Source organism: Euprymna scolopes, chromosome 4 (genome assembly GCF_053919585.1).
Source record: "Euprymna scolopes isolate OS-2025 chromosome 4, ASM5391958v1, whole genome shotgun sequence".
Lineage (NCBI taxonomy): Eukaryota > Metazoa > Mollusca > Cephalopoda > Sepiida > Sepiolidae > Euprymna > Euprymna scolopes.
This window is the reverse complement of record NC_136485.1, coordinates 123,335,580-123,359,785: the sequence shown is the minus strand read 5'-3', so window position 1 is coordinate 123,359,785 and position 24,206 is coordinate 123,335,580.

Here is a 24,206-nt window from a genome sequence, read left to right as displayed (position 1 = left end):
GACCCTTAAGATACCTTGAAAAGCCCTATATAGGTGGGATAGCCAGTGAGAATGTTAGATTTTATGATATAGAGCCATTTATAGTCAAAAATTGCACCCTGTGTGGCTTGGGAGGTGCATTTTGGAAAATCCGTGATTTCCGACCATTTTTGGCTAATTTTGGGGTAATTTTAACCCATTTTGGACTCTGAGATACACTAAAAACCCTATACTTGTGGGATAGCCAATGGGAATGTTAGATTTAATGATACAAATGCATTTATAGTCAAAAAAATGCACCCTGTGGCTTTCAATAAGTGATTAAGTGTGTTCGGGGGCGAAATTTGGGCCATTTTCACGCGTCGACGCGGTCAAATCACGTTTGGGGCCAGCGACCCTCCAATTTTGACCCGTTTTGAACAAAATCACTTGTTCCCATCTATTTACATATAAATGAAGGTAATAAGCCACTTTTGGCATTTATTTGAAAAATTTTGTTTCTATAGCCTACCCCTAATATCATAAAAATATGAACGAAAAATTAGAAAGGAAGGAAAGAGAATAACCAGAAAAGAATTAATAAATCACGGGATTGAGGTTGTAAAATTATATAAAAACAAATAAAAGAGTGGGATTCAACAAGGAATTCGAAAAAAAAAGAAGAAAATAAACAGAAAGAAGAGAAGGTAGAAATCAAGATAAATGGGAAAAGTAGTTATTTATTTGCTTCCACACTAAGCAACTTAAGCGCAAGGTCGTTTTTTTTTAATGTGAGATAAAAAGGAGGGGAACCAGTTCCCCCGAGAGTGAACTGGATAGTGACAATTGGTATGAAGGGTTTCCCTACATTGACCAAAACTGATTGCTACAAACATTGCCGAAGCAGATACTACACTTTGATCTTTGTGTATCTGCTAAAGATAATCAAAGAGGTAAACAAGGTAGAAGAAAAACAAAGAGCATAGAAAAATGAAAACGTGTCAAAATTCTAGAATTACTAAAGAAAAAGTAAGACCAAACATGAAATGATCAGAAAGGCTATGTCAGAAAACGTGTTGAGATGTAATAAAATAGAAGATGAGAAACGATATATGGGTTATGTGAATAAAAGAAAAGAGGCAAGCTTATTTGATTTAGAAATATTTGAATCAAATAAAACGAAATGAGCTACGATTACATAAGAAAGGTCTAGAAAAGCATGTATAACCCCCAGATAAAGCGACTAAACGCGTCAATAGAGACAAGATCAAACAAGCTGAGTACAAGTCCAGAGAAGAATAGAAAGGATAAAACGGTAAACAAGACAGGTATATTGAATGAAAATGCACGTGAGGACAATCGAAAAAAAAAAAGACGAAAACAAGAATACGAGTATAATATTATTAAAATATTTATAAGTGATAAGATTTGGAGTGAACAAATGAGAATGATTAAGAAATAAGTGATTTTAAAAGGAGATAAAAATTAAGGAGTATGACAGAAGAAAAAAGAAAAATTAAGGAGTATGACAGAAGAAAAAAGAAAAATTAAGGAGTATGACAGAGGAAAAAAGAAAAATTAAGGAGTATGACAGAAGAAAAAAGAAAAATTAAGGAGTATGACAGAGGAAAAAAGAAAAATTAAGGAGTATGACAGAGGAAAAAAGAAAAATTAAGGCGTATGACAGAGGAAAAAAGAAAAATTAAGGAGTATGACAGAGGAAAAAAGAAAAATTAAGGAGTATGACAGAGGAAAAAAGAAAAATTAAGGAGTATGACAGAGGAAAAAAGAAAAATTAAGGAGTATGACAGAGGAAAAAAGAAAAAAATAAGGAGTATGACAGAGGAAAAAAGAAAAATTAGGGAGTATTACAGAGGAAAAAGAAAAAATAAGGAGTATGACAGAAGAAAAAAGAAAAATTAAGGCGTATGACAGAGGAGAAAAGAAAAATTAAGGAGTATGACAGAGGAAAAAAAATTAAGGAGTATGACAGAGGAAAAAAGAAAAATTAAGGAGTATGACAGAGGAAAAAAATTAAGGAGTATGACAGAGGAAAGAAGAAAAATACAGGAGTATGACAGAGGAAAAAAGAAAAATTAAGGAGTATGACAGAGGAAAAAATAAAAAAATAAGGAGTATGACAGAGGAAAAAAGAAAAATTAAGGAGTATGACAGGAAAAAAGAAAAATTAAGGAGTATGACAGAGGAAAAAAGAAAAATTAAGGAGTATGACAGAGGAAAAAAGAAAAAAATTAGGAGTATGACAAAAGAAAAAAGAAAAATTAAGGAGTATGACAGAGGAAAAAAGAAAAAATAAGTCAACAACACAGAACGAAAGACGATATCAATAGTACACCTTGCAGACAAATGCAAGTGATACATAAATAAGTTCTGATCAGAGCAAAAAGAAGAAGAAAAAAAAAAACAGATTGAGTAGACAGGAATAAAGCGAGAAAGAGCGATGCTTAATTGTATCAATAACAATATTATAGAAATTACGCCATGTCACTCATTAAGGGAGTAATAAAGATGGAGTTCAAAATGTAGGAAGATCTAGAAAGAAATCTGCAGCATATTGAAAAATGCAAGAAGCGAACGACAAGTAAATGTGAAAATAATAAGGAAAGAGAGACTATTTCCAAAGCAGGAACGGACGAATAAGTAAAGAAAAAAGCAATACTGAACTTTGTTTTGCTGAAACGGTGTGGTATTGGTATACAGAAGAGAAAATAAAAAAGGCATAAAAAAACAAGGGAAGTGTTTCAATTTTGAAGTAGTAATCTGGGGAATATGATAAATTAGAGAATAAAACTGAAGAAACTATGTTATAAGTCTAGGTAAACAAAAGAAAACCAATATGGAATAGTTTTATCTAGAATAAAATAATATAACAACAAAACGAAGCAAGGAGGAATTAAAACGAATACAGGGAAAGCAGGTGAAACAATAGGCAATTGGAAAAATAGGGAATAAACTTCGAGTTCTACATAAGAAGTGGAGATTATTGAGAGAAGAATACAAAAAGTCTTCTAAGTGCGTTAGGAAAATAAAGTTTATTAAACAATAGAAAATAAGAAAAGTGTGCCGAGAAAACAAATATGGTGGAAATATAATAGAAAGAAAGCAAGGAAATTATGATAAAAGAAAACAGAAAATACAGAAAGAAAAATCTAACAATGTTAATAAACAATGCAATTCATGTCGAGATTGAGTAGATGAAAGATCGTGATAAAAGGAGAAAAACATAAGGTATTAGAAAATAGTAAATTGCAAAATGGAAGCAAATTAGAAACTTAAGAAATTAGGATAGAAAGTATTAGAACAGTAGTTTGAGAGTAGCTTGAGGCTGTGTGTGTCCGATTAAAACAATTGATTAGAAAGTAGAACTGTTAAAACTGAGACAAAATTTATAAATATGAAGCTACAGAAAACGCGAAAACTGAAATAAACATGATTTATGTTTGAAAGTAAATAAATAAAATAAAGCCATTACCCACCGAGCGACCCATCTTTTACACCGTTTCTGTTTATCACCCTCTTCCTCTCTCTATGCATGTCACGTGACCTCCCCCAAGTTGATAATCATTTTTCTATTAACATTCGAATGCATTGAAGGAAAGACAGAGTAAAAAAAATGGAATTGTCCACTATTACCAAAATGAGAAAACAGTAAAGGTAGTAAAAATAGTTAACTCATATTAGAGAGAGAGAGAGAGAGAGAGAGAGAGAGAGAGAGAGAGAGAGAGAGAGACAAAGAGACAGAGACAGAGAAAGACAGAGAGAAAGAGAGACAGAGAGAGAGACAGAGGCAGAGAGAGAGAGAGAGCGAGAGAGAATCAGAGAGAGAGAGAGAGGGAGCGAAAATAAGAGGAAAGAGGAGAAATAAATAGAAAGAAAGGGGGCTATTAATTTTAGGTTTCGTCTTTATGGAAAACATCTTTTTTCAAAAACTGATACTCCTTATAAAATCTGTTACGGATTCTTAAAAGACATCGAAGTGGAAATTGTGACCGGGTTATGATTTCGGTAGTCGAACAATAAATTCAGGTAAAATATAATTTACAGTCTTAAAGTATATATATATCTATATATATAAAATGTAACTGTTGATTCGTTCGGAATTAATTGTCTAAAAAACCACTGGACGGATGGCTTCCACGTTTTGGTATAATATGTTTACTATATCCATGCGTGTTTTTATATATTTCTTTTTAATTATAACATTATACTTAATTTTTCTATGATAAATAGGTGGATTTCTTTGTACCGAGAGGCCATTTTTCTATTTAGGGACAATTATTTATTACCGCTTCCTGTCACGTGACCAGTGTTACAATTTAGCGGTTTTCCTGCTAGATCTGGAGATTTCGTTTACAATCCAGCGGGAAATTCTAGAAAATCTGGAGGTATTTGGCACCCACATACGCATTAGATTATTAAAAAACAAAGAAAAGCGCTTGAAAATACTTTAAAACATAAAATAAACTCATTCATGTAAGTAAAAAAAAAGTAGCATTTATTGCCTTTGGTAACAATTATTTAGTGATTATTTGTTTTGTTTTTCACCTTTTTTTCGACTAACCATTCTTAAATCTCACTATTTTTCCAAGTACATTTTAGGTGGGGGGCATTCCAACCTCCGAAGTTTAGTTTAAAATACGATCTAAAAGTATAAAAAGCAAGAAACAACAGCAAAAAAATTACTGTATTACTGTACACATAGATTCGAAAAAGTTGTCAAAAAACAAATATATAACAAATAAATGTTATCAAAGGCAAGATGAGTTACTCTTCTGCAAAACTGGATATATTTTTCGTGTTTTTATTCAATGTAACATATTTATTCAGCTCGAAAAACATACAGTGTTTACCGATGTATTTGAAAATTCAAGATGGCGTCTCACACCCTCGTTAACACCGTAAGTTTGGAAAAAGGTGTTATAAATAAAAAACTATACAAAATACTATTAAAACCCGCCGAATATATTTCAACCTATGTCACAGTAACATGTATTGGGCGAGTTTTTAACAGTATTTTATCCGGTTTTTTATTTATAACATCTTTTCCCAAACTTACCGTGTTAAAGAGAGAATGAGACGCCATCTTGAATGTTCCAATACATCGGTAAACACTGTATGGTTTTCGAGCTGAATAAACATGTTACATTGAATAAAAACACGAAAAATATATCCAGTTAGGTAGAAAAGTACCTTATCTTGCCTTTGATAACATTTATTTGTTATATATTTGTTTTTTGACAACTTTTTCGAATCTATGTGTACAGTAATACAAACCCATAGTGAGAAAACACGGAACATTATGGAGTATTTTTTTGGGGGGGGGGGAATTAGCGATTTTGAAAATTTCAAACGATAAGTTAAAAATCTAGCGATTTTCTGGACATTTCTTTCTCCTGATCTCGCGGGTTTTTTTTTAAATCTCAGTTGACAACATTGCATCACTAAAAAAACACTACAGGCTTAATGTAAACAGAATGTGTTTACAATATCGGTAAATTTTCAATGGGTTTAATTACATGATTATTGATAATGCAACCATGTGATTGACCTTTTATTTAAATTAACCACACGTGGTCGCAAAATGAATTGCGACGCTCAAAGTGTATACACATTTTGACTCCTCCCTTTACTTAAAAATTCACCAAAAATCAGGAAATTAACGAATTTAATGAAAATTGCAGTATTTTTCAAATAATGATCGCAGAATATAATGAACAAATTAGTTTTACTTAACTCTTAGTGAAAATGTCTTATTTTGTTTAAACAAAAATACCTTTACTAAAGTTATGGTTTTCAGTAGTAAATAAAAAACGCAAGAATTTATTTTTGCTTTTTTTAAAGCATCGTAATTTGTAACAATTAAAAAATAATTTTTACAGTAACATTACGGAAAAAAGTCCCTAAAGTCCATATTAATGAATTCAATATAACTCGAAGAAAAATGAATTTCTCACATACTATTCAAAAAATTAAAGATTCATTTAGATTCCTATTTCAGTCACCTAAATTATTTAGGGTGAAATGAGTTTAGGAATTTATAGCCAAACCTAAATATTTTTTTTGGTAAATATCCGGATACGCTACTACAGAACACCGACCACTCTAATTTGTTTGGGGGTGGGATGTGATGTTGGGGCGTGTGCGTGGCAACATCACCCCCCCGCTCGCGCCCCCTATGTACAAAGTAAAATCTTCGGAAAATGTTAAATGGTGTTCTAATTGGTAAATGTCGGTGCGTTACTTACGGAAAATGTGAAAATTCGATGTTCCAGGTAAAAAAAAAAAAAAAAATAGATAAATTACCCCCCCTACTCCAACTTGGTGTGCTTTCCTTTTCTTATTTTATTTTTTTTTCAGCTAATTTTAAATTTTCCACCCAAAAAGCGCTATAATGTATTTTTGAAAATTAGAAAATTCTATGTCCTGAAAAAAAAACATCCCCTCCCCCCAACGTAGTTTGCTTGGTGAATCCGTCGTTTATGCTACAGCGTGCATGCGCGTAGCATAAACGGAAGCTGCAAAATGGTGGAAAGAAGTTCGTGGGTTCAGGGGTAAATACTATGCTAACGGTAAATTTGCCCCAAGTTTGACTATCAGATTCGTTGTCAGCGACTTCAATTACCTATAAAGAAACAAATTAGAGTGGTCGGTGTTCTGTAGTAGCGTATCTGGATATTTACCTTTTTTTTCTTGCTTAAAAAAATAGCATTAATACAGTAAGTTAGGTAAACTGACTTTTTCGTTTAAAAATGGAATTATTTCCCTTTCCTTATTATCTGTAAAAAAAATGTTTTTTTTTAATAAATATTTTGTGGGGTTTGTATTACTGTACACATAGATTCGAAAAAGTTGTCAAAAAACAAATATATAAGAAATCAATGTTATCAAAGGCAAGATAAGTAACTTTTCTACCTAACTGGATATATTTTTCGTGTTTTTATTCAATGTAATATATTTATTCAGCTCGAAAACCATACAGTGTTTACCGATGTATTGGAACATTCAAGATGGCGTCTGATTCTCTCTTTAACACGGTAAGTGTGGGAAAAGATGTTATAAATAAAAAACTGGATAAAATACTGTTAAAAACTCGCTCAATATATGTTACCGTGGCATAGGTTTACACATATTCGGCGGGTTTTAATAGTATTTTGTATAGTTTTTTTATTTATACCACCTTTTTTCATACTTACGGTGTTAACGAGGGTGTGAGACGCCATCTTGAATTTTCAAATACATCGGTAAACACCGTATGTTTTTCGAGCTGAATAAATATGTTACATTGAATAAAAACACAAAAAAATATATCCAGTTTTGCAGAAAAGTAACTTATCTTGCCTTTGATAACATTTATTTGTTATATATTTGTTTTTTGACAACTTTTTCGAATCTATGTGTACAGTAATACAAACACCCATTTTGTGTTTTATATGCATAAGTTCAATTGTTGCATGTTACTGTTTTGATTATATTCGTTTAGGGGGCACAATTAAAAAATTAAGAAAGATTAAAATGAAGCGAAAGTTAAGTTTCCGTTCCATTTTTACAACAACCGTAAAACAGTGCATACTCAGCAAGTGTTATCGTAATTTATAAGCATATTGAAACACTAAATCAACATTTTATTTATTTTTTTGCATAATTAATGATGGAAGTATTTTTCTGTTTATTTTCTTAACATCTGTTAAAAAATAAATAATTTGTACATTCTCTTGAAAAAAGAATCAAACTTGTCTCTACTTTCACATGTGTTCCATTTTAACAAACTGAGCCACAGCAACGCGTGGCCGGGTACAGCTAGTATATATATATATATATATTCACTTCTATCATGAAGGATTAAATGTGCACTTTAGTTTAAATGCATACCACAGAAAATTACAGCTACATAATTTAATATGTTGTGGATTAGGGTTGTTATAATTATATCTTTACATTAACAGTTTTTATTGTTAAGATAATTTTTTAGTTATTCTAAAGTAGTAGGACATGTGTAACTATGTGTTTCGGGGAAAAGATGGAACAAAGCCAGATCAGATTCGGTGAAAGAAGTTCATGCTAGTCAAAAACAAATAAAGCTGTAATGATGTAGTTATTGTGTAGACTGAGCTAATAGTGCCAGTGATAATTGTCGGCCCCCCTCATAAAAACAATGTTAACAAGGTATGTTAACTTACGTATAAGATAATAGCGCTTTTACCTCTATGATGAAAAATAAATGATATGCTTACTAAAAGATATATTAGGCCATTATGAAACAATAAACAGAAATGTAATTATACACGTTAATTGATTTTCTTAAGTGTATATGTGCATACTTGTCTAGCAAAAATAGATTTCATTAATAAGTAACTTCTCCGAATACATATTGAATCAACTCTGAAACCATTGGTCCTGGTGATTTTGCAGTGATGCATCGATTCTATAAGCTGAGTTTCATTCGTTTTCGTTTCATTATTAGTAATAACCTAGCATGGAAACTCAAACAGCTGGATTGGTAACCCGCATAAGGAGGTAACAACTTTTAAAAATAAATGGAAAAATAGCAGTATTTATATAATTTTTTTCTTTTTTTTTTACATGGAGGTCACCACTTATCAAGGCCCGGAAGCCACTCAGGGATAAGGGTTATTGCGTGTACAGTAATCAATGGGATAGTATCGTAGTAATCCTTAGTATTGGAGGTTTGATAAAGTGTCTTACCTAAGGGGGCGGTTCATCAGGAATTTTTTTATGTTAGACTTGAAGACATCCAAGTTGTAGTCAGGTGGGAAACAGGCAAACGAAAGAGTATTCCACAGGCGTGCACTTCTAAGAAAGAAGCTTTGTTCATTGAATCTACGTTTTGATTTAGGCACAAATAAAGAGTGGGGAAAATTAATGAGAGTGGTTTCAGCTAGACAGGTGTTTATTGTGTAAGATTGGCGAGGAAGGACCAGCGATTGGAGCTCACACGAGCACTGTCCATGGAAATAAAGATAAACTAAAGACGGGCTCGCAATGTCTCTTCTGTGGGAGAGAGGTTGCATTTTGTACTCTGTCAAGGCAGGATAGGCTGTTTTTAGCAGCTTCTCCCCGGATGTATATATATACAACAAATATGCATAAGCCCCCTCAAAAAAAATTGGGCTTGGACACTGACCCAAATACAAGGAGTAATAATAAAATGTTAGAGTACGAATGTTACAATTAATTCTGAAACTATCGATTCCGGTGTAATTTTATAAAGAAAAATGCATTGTGGAGGTTTTTTTTTGGTTATGCTGTTTCTCCATTACTCGTTAAGGCAAGAAATGCTGCCCGTCAATATAAAGAAATGTAGAAAAGCACCGAAAGCACGTTACTCAATCCGTTTTTAAAAGAAAAACATTGTTTCTGGTGTGTTTCAATGATCGAGAAATCTTCCTATATCGATACATTTTTTCTTATGAAGTGGTCTCAACAAATAAGAATTAAGCCCTACTAAAAAAATTAAATGTAATCAAAAACGTTAAAACCTTTTGGAAAAATAAAAATCATTTGAATGGAAGTACACGTAATATAAAGAAGAGAAAATATTACTAGAAACAATGGAACAAAATATTATTATTAATAAGTTTACTATGTGCACTTCTTGTACGATTACAAATACAACGAATAAGGAATGCAAAAAGTTTGGAAAATAAAACCATATCTGAAAGTTAGAAATAACTGTAATGTTACAATAAATGTGTTTAGATTTCAGACGGAAGTTACTTTTATCACCACAGTGCAGTGGCTTCAAATTCACTTTTCTGTTCTGCACGCTAGGTAGAAAATTATCATAGCAGCCATAAAGAAAACAATTTTGCCGAAACTGTGTTCATATTTAATTGGATTTGAAACCTTAAAGCTAAACGTAATTACCAAAGTAATTACAACGTAAGCATGTTACTTTATACTCATATAGAGTATGCGTCGTGACAAAACAATGACGGTATTTCATAGAAAACTGTTTCTTTGTACTTTACTATGAAAAAGCGTATAAATAAAATATATGGTTAAACATTGAGTTTACTGGGAAAACGCTAAAATATCCTCTTTGTTGTCAACGTGCCTTAAGCGAATCGTTGCCTGCGTTAGTCGTTGAAGCAGATGTGTACGATAGGTAATAATGACCACAGACTTTCTTTTTTAAGGTTTTACAACAGTCATCATTATGTGGACTCGAACTTACGTGACTTATGTTTTGCCATTCATCCCGATCCAGGGCAAGTTGGGTGATGGAGGCCCAACTGTTGAGAAGTTTCTAATCAAAACATATTCTCCTTACTATCCATTTGGCTTTCACCTGCCTCTTTTGCCTTCTAACATACCCTGAAATTATAATTTTGAAAGGCTATAGGTTAATCGTTTGACATGATCAAAAGGTTTTAAGGTTATAAAATAGAAGCGGTAATAAAATAGTTTGGTCAAGGGTAGTTCTGTTTTTTTCGATCAGATAATGTCCCGTAATGAAATGAATTACGTATTTTTTATCACTTCAACGTGATTGGCTGGTTGACGAGTCCATGTGATACAATCAAGGCCATATAAACTACTGAAAGAACCCAAATTATACAAACTTTTACTTTAACAATTATCAGTCCCTTTTTTATTGAGGTGCTGTGTTTTTAGAAAGCTGTACACCTCGTCCCGATTTAGTGTTTCAATGCCGTCTCCTTGTCACTGAAGTAAGTCAGTGTATGCCCTAAATAAATTAATTGGGGGACCTGCTTGATGGGGTTATCCTTAAGTCATATTCAGGCTATTTTATAAGTTAGCTGTAGACATACATTCCGTTTTCTCTGGGTTTATTTCTAATCCTATCTCCTTTGTAAATACATTAACACAAACTCGAAGTTTAGGTATGCGTTCATTATCAAGAGCTATATCATCAGCGTAAGAGAGGTTCGATGAAATTTGTCTATAGAAAACTCATTTGGGTAAGTCTCTTCTGTCTTAAGCATAACAGCGGCTAGTGTAAAACAGAACGGGATTGCTGAAAATATATCTCCTTGCTTGACGCTCTTCTTAGTGTTTACCGAGCAGCTAAACACAAAGTAAGTATTTATATATTGTATTTATAAATGCGTGTTATCCGTGAAGATTAATATATTTTTGTTGATGAGGGTTTTGTCTTAAATTGACCAAAGTTTGTATATATTACAGCCAAGAAATCCCTCTCTTCTATTTTCTTATCTGTGTTCCTGATTTTTTGCCTACCACATTTTGCTTCACGATGTAAGCCAAACACCTATCAATTCACCTTGCAAAATCTTGCTCCAAATAGTTGCGATAATCTACAAAACACACGATTAGCTATATATTTCTTGTAATATTTAGTTGTATAACTAATATAACTAAAATAGAACTACACATTTTTTTTAATGTTTCGTGCTATAGTTAAAGCTTTTTTCCATATCTTTAGCCTAAGTTCCACTGTAGTCTCACGCGGATACACACACCGAGGAAATCTAGCAAAACATTTGTCAATTACTAAACATCGTAACACATTTTCATAGATATCGATATAAACAAAGATGATCTAACTTTAAAACATTTTAACGCAAAACGTGTAATATATACTTTAATGAATATTTCACTATAAAATAAATTTTTATCGGTTGCATTTATTAATGTTTGTCCATATACAACATATGAATTTCTACAAAGACTACCGGCTTGATAATATATATTCATATGATGTAAAACAGGGGGAGATGTTATGCAACTTTCTAATAAAAATAACAATATACGATGTAAATTAGACGCATGTAAGAACTTCGGTAACATAAATTCAAAACTTGAAATTCGACTATAGTTTCCTCCAACCTAGTGGACATTTTAATGTTAACTGCAAATGAATTCTTCGAAAGTCGGACGTGCAATACTTATACATATGCTTAACATATGATTTGACTACATTGAAAACAATGTACTTTTATAAAATCATAATCTTAATACTAATTTTAACAGCCACGTATTCTGAACGCTATGTAATCCTACATTATAAACTCGACATTACATACAACTAAATTTTCGTTTTCCTGTCCAAATTTGTGTTGACGTCAGATAAAATCCTCTTGTGCGACAAAGTCGACAGGCAGAATATAGTATATGAGACAGTAGATATTGCCAAGGCATTTACAGCATATGTATAGAAAAATAATATATTTTACTTAAAATAATGTGTAACCCCCTTTTAAACAAAGACCTCTTCTTAAAAAAATAATGAATTAATTCTCAGCGTTATGAAAATATCTTAAACTCGCCTTAAAAATACTGGTGCATTTAGCTTACTGTACTTGTTCGACGACTAGACATTAAGATGAACCTACTATTATATATGACTAGTGATGGTACTCGGTGATGCCCGGGTGTGAAGTAGCATTATCGTAAGGGTATTGAGCAACCCTGCACTAAAAAAAAATTGGCTGCAGTAGCCAGGCTCGAACCTGTAACACTAAAAGGTAAATGAGGTAAAAAAAAGAGCAAACACTTTATTTGTGTCGCCTACGCGACTTGTCACGTTACGGGCTTTCGGCATAATATGTTTCATACATACCTCGAGATCGAGGTGTTAATTACTTTACAAAAATGCCGACCAAAAACATTATGAAGGAATGATATTTTGATACGCTTCCTTGTTACTATACGAAATAATTGACGTTTTCTTTTAAACTTGCACAGAATATTCAACCGAAACTTCGCTCTTCCAGACGGTCTAATGCCGCTGTGAAAAAGTTTGTGTGACTTGACGTGTGGTTCAGCGTTCCAGCTTTCGACAACAGAAATCTGCCGATCTATATTGCTTTATGAGAACAATCTTAAATACTACATGATTTTCCTAAAAATTCTGCATCTTTTATGATCAATTTGTTTCACTTGTTTTTATCCATAATTTGAATTTCCTAATTATTGACATTATTATCACCAGCTTAAGCTTATTTCTCGGTGCATATTTAACCCTTTTTGTAAGTTTGTACTGCGATCTCTTTTCTATAAAAAAACTCACCATTAAACAGTTTTTTTGTATGGTACTATCTATCATAATCACTAAATGCCCGGACCCACGAATTTGATTATATATATATATATATATATATATATATATATATATATATATATATATATATATATATATATAAGTTGAGATGCATTGCCCAGAGAATCTACTTTTTCCCCTTCTTACATGATATGATACTTGACATCATATATGACGCTATTTATGACGTTATACATGGCATGTGCTATGTCATTGTATATGACTTCTTTACATGTATGTGCGAACCCTTGTTCTAAAAATATTGTAACCATTGATTTTGTATTTCCAATTTCAGTTCCTCACGATTATTTGAAGGAACGATTCATGGAATCACGAATAAAATCTGATCATGACGCCCGAGTAAATCACATTTACACACAGAAATTTTCTCTCCAATATTTGCTCATGTTTGTGTAACTCATTTGGCATGCGTCACTTTAAAACTTTCTTTGTATTTACATCTTACTGAGTTAATATTGTGTGGATTTGTTAAAGTGTCATCAAGCAAATCGTTACTTCTATTTCGTTTCCATCTATTGAAGAACTGTTGTTTAAATGTAAAATAATGCAAATGATAGGATAGAGAATAAACCGTCATCATAATCAATGCACATTATATTTACACAGCATAATGTAATGCTCAACTATTTTAAGCGATACTGAACTTATCTAGCACTTAATGAGTAACCATTTAAGAATCTCAAGCGGTTTATATAGAAAGACTCCCAAACACTCGTGCATATATAAAGGGCTGAATATGTCTATACAGGGTATTATGATTAGGCTGATGATAAATATACGTGTTAACACAATCGAACAACAACCTTATTTGTAGAATTTCTGTAAATAAAAGTTTAATGCCTTCTCTTTTGTATTTGTCCTTATATTACAATTAGCATAATTAGATGGGAAAAACACCTTTTCAAGATTAACTATTTCAATATAAAACAAGTTGAGAGATGATGCATACACATTTCTAATTTAGTATTGACTTTACTTTGAACATTAGTGAATTTCGTGAAGTACGTATCGTCGAACTCACTAATCTCAATAACAAATTGGTAAATGTCCGTAATTTCGAACCGCAAAATTTAATATCTTAAAAGTGGAGATATTTTAATTAATTCTTAATTCTGTTCTGAGTAATGCAGGCACTTCAATTGTAAGAAGATTTATTTTGAACTAATATTCAAGTAGCATTATTGCTTCAGGTAAAGCTCGGATACTTGAGACATCAATAACGGAATATCGAGGATTTTTAAAGGCATAAAAATACACTGTAAATACGTTGCGCACCTGATAAAACAATAGAACTTCTACTATAAATGCTGTAGATATAAATAATAATTGTCTTGTCAACGAAGAATTTTCAGTAATTGAAATTTTTAACTTGAATGTTTAAAAAAAAACTATACATAATAAATAAGAGAAAGTATGAATAAGAAAATGATAGTAATATAAAGTTATATTCTTCTATTGCTATGATAGTAAAGTGATTACTGACTTGTTTCCATGTATTCAAAATAGATTACAACGGGAAGAAGAGGGAAAACAATAATTCTCTTGTTGTTTTTAATGATACATATATATATTATATGATATATAAATAAACACACACATACATTATTATTATTATTATAATTATTATTATTATGTGATAACACTATAAATGCAAATGTATATATATATATATGTACATTCATATGTCTACATATATCGTTGTATGAGACTACGTATGTATACATACACATTACATGACTGAATGCAATCGAATTGTAAGAAAAAAAATGGACAATTTCATGTATATGTCCGAAATGTATTAATATATATTATAAACCAAATAAATGGAATTTAATTGAGTGGTAATAAGGAAATAAACAACAAATGATATAGAGAAGAAGGCACACTCAAATGTTTGTGATCATATCTCAACTCTAACATTAACCCGTATTATTTATAGCTTGTTTAATGGAACCTATAGAACATCACACAGTTAACTACACCCTGCGTTTTTATGTTTATCAATTTCTGGTTTTTGATATATTAACACTTATCACCCAAAGACTGGATCTTTAAGGAGGCTTCTTGCCACCCATATTCCAGTGAAGGTTAGGAGTCATAGCCAGCGAGAAATCTATGGTATACAGCAGTTGCGATATGCAGATTTACTTGCTAATGTTATCAGAACAGTTGGATGAACTGGGAATCTAAGAAGACTTGATTGTCACCAAGACTCCAAACTGTTGTAGACGGATGGAAATCGTTGATGGGGGTTGTGTGAGTACAAATAAAATAATGAATAGAAAGATGAAAAAAAGACGCATACATAGAACTTGTGAGACAATAAACGGAACACAAATATGAACAATTTAAATGAATATACCGATAATTATGAAAAGTGGAAATAAAAATAGTGAACAACTCAAAAAAAAAATACTACTATCAATGTTACATCCACACACTGGTCAAATTTGATTGATTTTTCTCAAAAAGTTGTATATGGGCAGGAAGCAAGACAGAGACACATTATTATAAAGTCATTGTGCCAGCAAATTAGACCTTCATTTTCCTCAAAAAGAAATTATACAGAACAAATTAGTTCTATTATAAGTTTATATTATTGCCTCTAATAAAAAATTAAAATAAATGGTTCTGTAACTTGTATCAAGTTGTTATATTGTGTAATACATCTCCACATATCTTTTTGAATTGTGAAATTTAAAAGACTTATTTGCTAATTAGCTTTTTTTACAATTTGGGTTTAATCAATGTAGTAAAAATTGTAGATATTTTCCTAGTTGTGATTCATAATTAAAATTATAATTCATGCATTTATTTTTATTCCAATGTATTTCATATAAATATATACATTTTAATTGAATATTTTATTAAGAAATAGTGAAATTTCAAAGTCAGTGTTGTGAAAAATGCTATGAAAATGAAGGATTGTTCAGCATTTTTCTAAACAATTTTTAAATTAAATGCTCAATTTTCTGTTCAAGATAGGAATCTAATTTTTGGTATATGTTCTTATCATATCAAATCCCAACTATCATCACCAGTGCCAATTTGAAAAAAGTTGCAAATCGACCTGCCCTACTGGACATGGATGCGAAAAGGACATATAAACCGAGAAACTGAATCTCTAATAACTGCAGCACAAGATAAATCAATAAGAACCAACCATATCAAAGCAAGGATCGATAAAACACAAGAAAACAGCAAATGCAGACTCTGTGGACAAATAGACGAAACGATAAAAGATATCGTAAGTGAATGCTACAAACTGGCCCAAGAGGAATACAAAAACAGACTAGAAGGGTCAAGGATGATCGAAAGACCGAGGAGGGAGCACTGGCCAGACATCCGCTGGACAAGTGCGAAGAGAACTGGGATCTTTGGGAGGCTTAGTGCCACTGAAATTCCAGTATAAACCAATGGCCACTGCCAGCGAGAAATCAATGGTAATAGGCTGTTACGATGATGCAAATTTATTTGCAAATGCTATCGAAGAAGGAGAAGAGAGCTTGACGTCTGATGAGACTTGACACTCAGCTTCCAGAGAATACCACAGGTCTCCAATCAGATCGTTTTTTGACTTGTGTGAAAGATCCATGTAGCCAACATTAATAATAATAATAATAATAATAATAATAATAATAATAATAATAATAATAATAATAATAATAAGACAAAGTATAAAAATTGTAGAAGAATGAATAGAAAAGAAAGTAGAAGAATATGAAAAAGAATATTAATTGCTGCGTGCCTGTGATTATAGATTTAATTATAAATCCTATCCGGACATTAATGCATATTTATATACTAATTTAATATCATTGATATGCATCCGAAGTACATAACAAAGTGTGCTTAACTAACTTTATTTCAACTCTAGGAATATTAATATGGCCGTTAGCCGATCTTAATTTACATTTTAGATCGCAGAATTGCGTTTTCCTTTAGCCAGAATATGAACAGTAGGGATTACCATCGATGCATAGAAATAAGTGTGGATCGATACAAATTAATTTATCCCATAATAGCGAATGTGAGAATATATATATATATATATATATATATATATATATATATATATATATATATATATATATAGTGTGTGTGTGCCCTTGTGTGTGTATGTATGTATATATATACATATATGTGTGTGTATGTGTGTGTGCGTGTATAGGTCAGATGCACGGACAAAGTAACATGATAGCCTAAAAATAATTCTTCCATATAGATATGCATTTATGCATATATACATACATATCATTATTCTGTATATAAATTCCGATTGCAGAAATTCCCCTCTGGACCAACTTTTCGTAGGTTTGCATGAAGAGATGACACATACAGATTTACTATGTCTAAACTATTACCCACCATCTTATGTAACTTTTGCACACCGTTATATATTCAGTTGTGATGTTAAAATGCTAGATTGCATCCGTGGAGAACCACCATAACAATGGCAACATTACATATATTACCTTAGACATAAGATATTCGTTCCGATTTGCGCATTAACATTACTAAATTACAAACTTCTCCCCGATAATGTTCCGACTTTTACAATTGGCTAAAACCGGACAATCTCATATTTCCAGAATGAAACGAATTCCTACATTAATGAACACTTTAAGAATTAGACAAATATAGCGTCAAGCTCCACATAAGACATTAGCGTTAGAACGACCAACATTTACCGATTATCAATCATTCAGAAACAGACATTTACTTTTCGCTTACCTCATATAACACCACAGATGTTCACAGGAAAAAAAGGTATAAATACAGTCCGATTATCCTACATTGATTATCTACACTTCTGTAGTTATCTGCCGGACACACTACCGAACGCTAAACAAACAAACCAAAAAAAAAAAATACAAACTATTACCAGACAGTTAAATACTGATAGCCTTATTTCACGGAACTACCTTGCGCATGTAAAAAGATACATATACAAATATTTTCCGTATATGCTTGCAGCTATTAACAAACGATTAATATTGCTTTGTTTAAACAAAAGAAACGAAGTAGGTAAATATTTTAAACTGTCAAATAAGAATTCACGGCTTTAATATTCTTTACAACTTTTCATTTAATCACTGCTAAACAATCGTCCTCGCCCATAAAACTTAAACATCGAATCGAAAATTCTGAAAACAAAATGAAACGAACTTTATTTTTATTACTAGCAGGGGTACCCGGCGTTGCTAGGATGTTTCGAGGTGTGTGCGGTTTTGAGTAAATCAAAACAAAAGAATAAAAAAAAATCGTTGCCCGGGTGTTTGTTTCCGGGATGGGGATTGTTTAATAAATAAAAAGTGATGTTAGGTAAGTAGGAAGGATCAAACCCGGAGTATTGGGGCGAAGTTGGAAAATTAAGTGTGAAAAAAAAACATGCAATTTTAACAATCGGCCACCAAGAAAATCCATTTTAGGTGTTTATGAAAAAAAAAAAAAAGACTACGGTAGGTCAGCGCGAATGTGAAAATATAATGTGAATTGTCCGGCATGCTAACTACTATGCCACGGAGCACTGCAACTGAGTTTAGTGATTTTAAGTAACTTAACATGAAAGAAGTGAACGGTTGTATTAAATTAAATTTTAATAGAAAAAGGTACACATTCTATAATGAAAAAGATTAGAAACTTCCAATAAGAATTTCCTATCAGAGTTTTAAAACATTGACCTGACAGGAATATGGGTGGAGTGTGGACAATACTTATGAGACTGCCATGCTGATAATTCACAGCAAAAATAACTATAAATAATAGAAGGGAGAATTGGCTTTCCTATTTGTATAAAGCTCTTGGTTACACAATGTTTGATGTTCTACCCTCTGGTGCTAATATATATAGATTGTGTGGGAAACCTACCCGTGAACATCCTACATAAAACTGTCCGTGACTAAAGCAAGAAGAAGCTAAGTTCAGACCAACCACTGCCAAGGTTTGTCCTTGCGACTTATTTATTGTCATGGCAAACATAATTTTATTGGGAACCGAAGCCTTTTAAATGGAATTGTTGAATCTGATGGAATAATTGGTATTCTAGGAAGAAATGCCAATTCGCCTGTAGCTACACCAGTCAATATGACTGCTTCTATCACATGAGGTTGCATTCGTGTTACACATAATCTTGTTCCATTGCATAGTCGTGGAGCATCAAGGTTTCTGAGTAACACAATTGGACATCCAGATTTCAATTTTAATTTGTGTGGTGGCATACCAGGTAATTGCAAGGAATTTAAAAATTCTGTAGGGTACTGTACAGCATGGTCATTATCTACAGTAGAATCTAGAGAAGTGTAAATTTGTTCCTCACCTGGAATTTCATCAAGCAGTTGGTAATTGATGATGTGTACCATATCATTTTTTGGAGCTAAAATTGCTCTTTCTGTTAGCCATTGAGGATTAGTATAATTTGCAGCTATATTTGGGTAAATTTTGTTACAAAGTTCTGCGAGTGAGGAAACAATTGATCCAATACTTGAAGTAATTACAATTTTACCATGTTTGTCTGTTGGAATTTTGCCATCTCCAATTTGTAGAAGTATGGAAGCAAATTTATCAGCCAATGGGTCACTATTAAAATGGACACGCATGTTTGTAGATAAGGTTACAGTCTTGATGTACTTCCACAAATATGACAATTTAATGCAAGCATCGAGCTCATCAGCAGGACTTCCACGTGGAACAATAGGAAGCGTTTGTCGGAAGTCACCAGATAATAAAAGTGTGATGCCACCCATGACAACATCACGTGACTTGAGATCACGCAATGTTTTATCTAGAGCTTCAAATGCTTTTTTATGTGCCATTGTACATTCATCCCATAGGAACAATTCTGTAAAATTTTAGCTGAATCTGATCCTCGTTCTTTATGGCAAATTGGAATAGAATCTTTTATTAATGATAATGGCAATTTGAATGTGGAGTGAGCTGTTCTACCACCAAGAAGAAGGGTTGCTGCAATACCTGATGATGCCACAGCTACAGCTATTTTTCCTTCTGACCTTACTTTTGCAAGAATTAACTTGGTAACAGATGTCTTTCCTGTTCCTCCTGGTGCATCAAGGAATATAAGGCCACCTTGCTGATCTTCAACAGTATTAACTACAGTTCGAAAAACATGAATTTGCTCACTATTTAGTTTTGCAATACCGTCCCGAACAATTGATGCTTGCTCATGTGGTTGATAGCTAATTTCACGTGTCCAAGCAGTAACAATAGGATGTGTATTAGATCTATCAGGTGAGGTAAGACCCAAATCTGTCAGTGTTTTACCATTCATCTTATATGTAATATCTTCAATATGAACCAGAGCAGTATTGAAGATTTTGTCTGTAAAAGTTATACCAGCCCCAGGATGTTGATTGCGTTCCCTAAGGAAATCTTCACTTAATGCTTCTTTGTGTGTATGCCAAAGTCGTGTTGGATAAGATACTGCACAGGTAGTTAACATGATAGCAAACAAATGTCTCAAATTATGTGCCAAGGCAGATGTAGATGCTTCCTGTAATGTAGCATCCCAGTGGTTATCATCATCAAGCAGTCCATGTGCAGCACATTCATCTCTGAATGTATTCATAATTTGACCATTAATATTTTTTAGATCATTAAAGTTCTGTGGACCTCTAACATGATGTAGAAGCAGTCTCAAACAGAAGCATTCAAAATGATTTGGATGCACGGTGTATACCCTGCCCAAAACTTCAGTTTTTTTAACACACGGGTAGCCTTGAACTGACTTACCCTGTAAGCGTCGCTTGGATATTTTATTATGAGTGTCCTATGTATAATAAGCGGGAATTTCAGCATACAGAAGTGTACGTGCGAAAGCATCTGTTTTACACAAATTGAAAAACGCCGTTAAAGTAGTTGGAGGTGGATGTGCAACTCTATCAGCTGCGTTATTTTCAGTGAAGTAAACCCGCTGTCCATTTTCTAGATGCACTGCGAGGTGAATAACTGTGGGATGATGTGCATGTATGTGGAAGTTAAGTATTCTCCAAATGGCTTCATTAGTGGAAATATAACGGCCGGTTTCATATCTCTTAACTTCATCATGAGCATTATTTTCCAATGTGAAGACAGCTTGATCACTGCCTTTATTTACATATTTACAAATGTACTTAATTGATTTTACACTATTACAATATTCGACATTGATATGTGCATTAAAAATCTTACAAAGGGGTTTATTGTATGGTACAACCCATCGGTTGTCTACATGAAACGTTGCATTCCCAGGGAGGGTAACTGTTGTTTCAAAGCCTCCAGCATCAGTAGGCAATCGTCGATATAATGGGTAACCATTTTGATCTGACCGAGTTTCATTTAAAAATTTCTTTGGATATCTCTTAGAGCATTTTCCTTCTTTGAGACATGGTACAGAGCTGTTTAATGTTCCACGTGGTCCATGAATCATGTTGTGTCTAATGATATCATGTAAAACTGGATCTGTTACAGGATCAGGAATTTCTGCACTGATAACAGAGTCTATGTCAGAGGATCTCAATTTTTGCTGAAGCCAAACCAGACAATGAGCATGTGGCAATCCTATTTTCTGCCACTCAACAGTGTACATATATGCTACAACCACTCCGAAAATGTTTCCTTTTGCAAGTAAATCCATAAGGACACGTAGCTTTAGATGAAAAACTCTTGCTATGAGGTCATGCCGATCATGTGGTTGTTGATATGGAAGGAGTTCATTCACAATCTCTGGCCATTTGGGATTGCAGGTAAAAGTTATAAATAAATCAGCAGTTCCATGTTTTCTCACATAGACCAATGCATCTTGTGTGCGTTCATGCATATATCGTGGTCCCCCAGTAAATGTTGCTGGTAGTATGGTCAAACGGCCCACATTTTCAATGTTGCCGTCAATATTTACAGAATCTCTTAAGTGAATGTAATCAGCAACTCTTAGCTCCCTCTGATGAGTTTTAATGTAGATAAGCCTCTCATGCTCTATTTTAGCATACATGTCAACTATGTATTGTTGGAATAGGTTCCTACATTTAATCAGAATATTAAAACTGTCGTCACGGACCATAATTCGGAATGCGTAGAAAGCATTAGCTGATATTTTTTTTCCTATTACTAACTCTTTATTTTGAGGATTTGTCTGCCATACAAAGAAATTATAACCTTCTTGACCTGTCCAATGAATGATTGGGTATTGTAAAGCATCATATGACCAATGTGTTACAGCAATACGCTGTAGTTGATAGTTTCTGCGATGCAAGATGATATCTCGCTGATGAAATTCTTGACCGACTATTACAACAGCAACCTCAGGTGCATCTGGAACATTGAAACAACGTTTATGTTCTTGTCTTGGAGTTTTATCAGCATGTATAACTACTTTGAAATCATCACATGGAGCATGCTCCATAGCCATCTGGAAGTTTTTGATAAAGTTATTTTCTCGGTGAAGCATATTTTGCAGATCAAGAACAATGTCAAACTTTGTTTTGGGAGCATAATTACATCTTGTCGTAGCTTCTTGCTGATCATCATCCATGAAATATATTTGAAGATACTGTGGATTTCCAGTATCAATGGGAAGCAAAGAACCAAGTCTATGAGAAATCTGCCCACAAACTTTAAATGTGGGCATGTAGGCTCCTTCACGTATTTGTTCAGCACCGAAGCTTGTCATACTGAAGCAGTTATTGTAACTCCGGATGTTGTTCAAGAAATGTGTTGAATTAATTGAATTGTTATCAATAAGTGAGCGTAATGGTTCAGGAGGTATACCTAAATCTGGAAGAATAACTTTTCCACCAGAACAACAGATACCTGGTGATTCCCGATTCCATTTCTTTGCTTTGCATTGTCTGCAAGGTGTCCCATTACTCAATGTTTCAATTTGAACATCTGAGCGTAATTGATAAGTACGTGTAGCCTCATATGTACGTCCTTCGTGCAACCAGAAAGATGATTTAGGAGCAGTTGTTCGTAATGTGTGTCTCTGCATTGCTTCTAATATAGCCTGTCTGTTTTGCGCAACCCTAAGTTCCACATATGTGTTTATATCCGTAGGTTGTGACTGGTCCGCCTCATATAAGTCTGGGTCAAAAGTAACTTGATGTGACCCATAGTCCTGGTTTGCATTTTTGTTCAAGGAAGTACCAGAAGTGTCTTCCTGAGACTGTTCATAATGTTCCCATTGTCGACTTCTTTTTCTGGTTGCTGTTGTATTACGACTAAGGGAAGTCTTTTTTGGTGGCATATTTTATAAAAGATTGTAATGTGTAAAAAGTGAAAAATTGTTATATACTCAACTAATGAGCTCTATGGTCTTGATTTTTGACTTTTGATGTTTGATTGCCTTTTCAACTGAAAAAGAAGAAACTGACAGAATTAAATTTATGTTTTTAATTGCCCCCCTCTTCTACCGACGAAAGAAATAAATTCAACGTTTCTATTAATGAACGAAATGTATGAGTCTACCACATTATGAATCGATGTAGATAATATATGAGGGGAGTAAAGTTTATGTAAATGCAAACATCGGACTGTATTTTGCAAACGAAATAAACGGGTAATGATGTATATTTATTTGTTATTTATTGCGGACAAAAAGTGGAAATAATCATAGTTCTTGTAGTGGTCAATTTTTGTGAAAAAAAAAGCACTGCTGTGGATGTTTCCAATACACCGATTTTGGGGAAGTTATAATCCCCCGCCCCGGCAAACAGAAGGACCCAAATATGTAAACTGTGCCAAACTGGGCGGGCAAAAATGAGGGACTTAGTTGTGCAAGCCGATTTATCCTAAATTTTTTGTAGGTTTCCTATGAGTTTTCTATTGTATTCGAAAGAGTAAGGAGTAAACTTAATGTTCCAAAGGGGAAAAAAAGTATTTGTACACGTGAAAAAATAAAGTTTTCTGGGTCTATTTCCGAGTTAATTAGTAAAGTGAAGTGCTAGCAGTATCAGAATTTTTGTAGGAATTTTTGACACCCCTAACACGAAACTGCGAATACAATATAAAAATCTCGTAATTTCTCTGTTAAAAGTGGGTTATTTATTTTCTTTATGGATTATACTTTCAAAATAAACTATTACAGTTGTTTTAAAAGTAATAGAAATATTTTTTTAAACAGTAATGAATGTTCCGAACTCAATATTTTTCAATTTTTAAACTTTAAAAA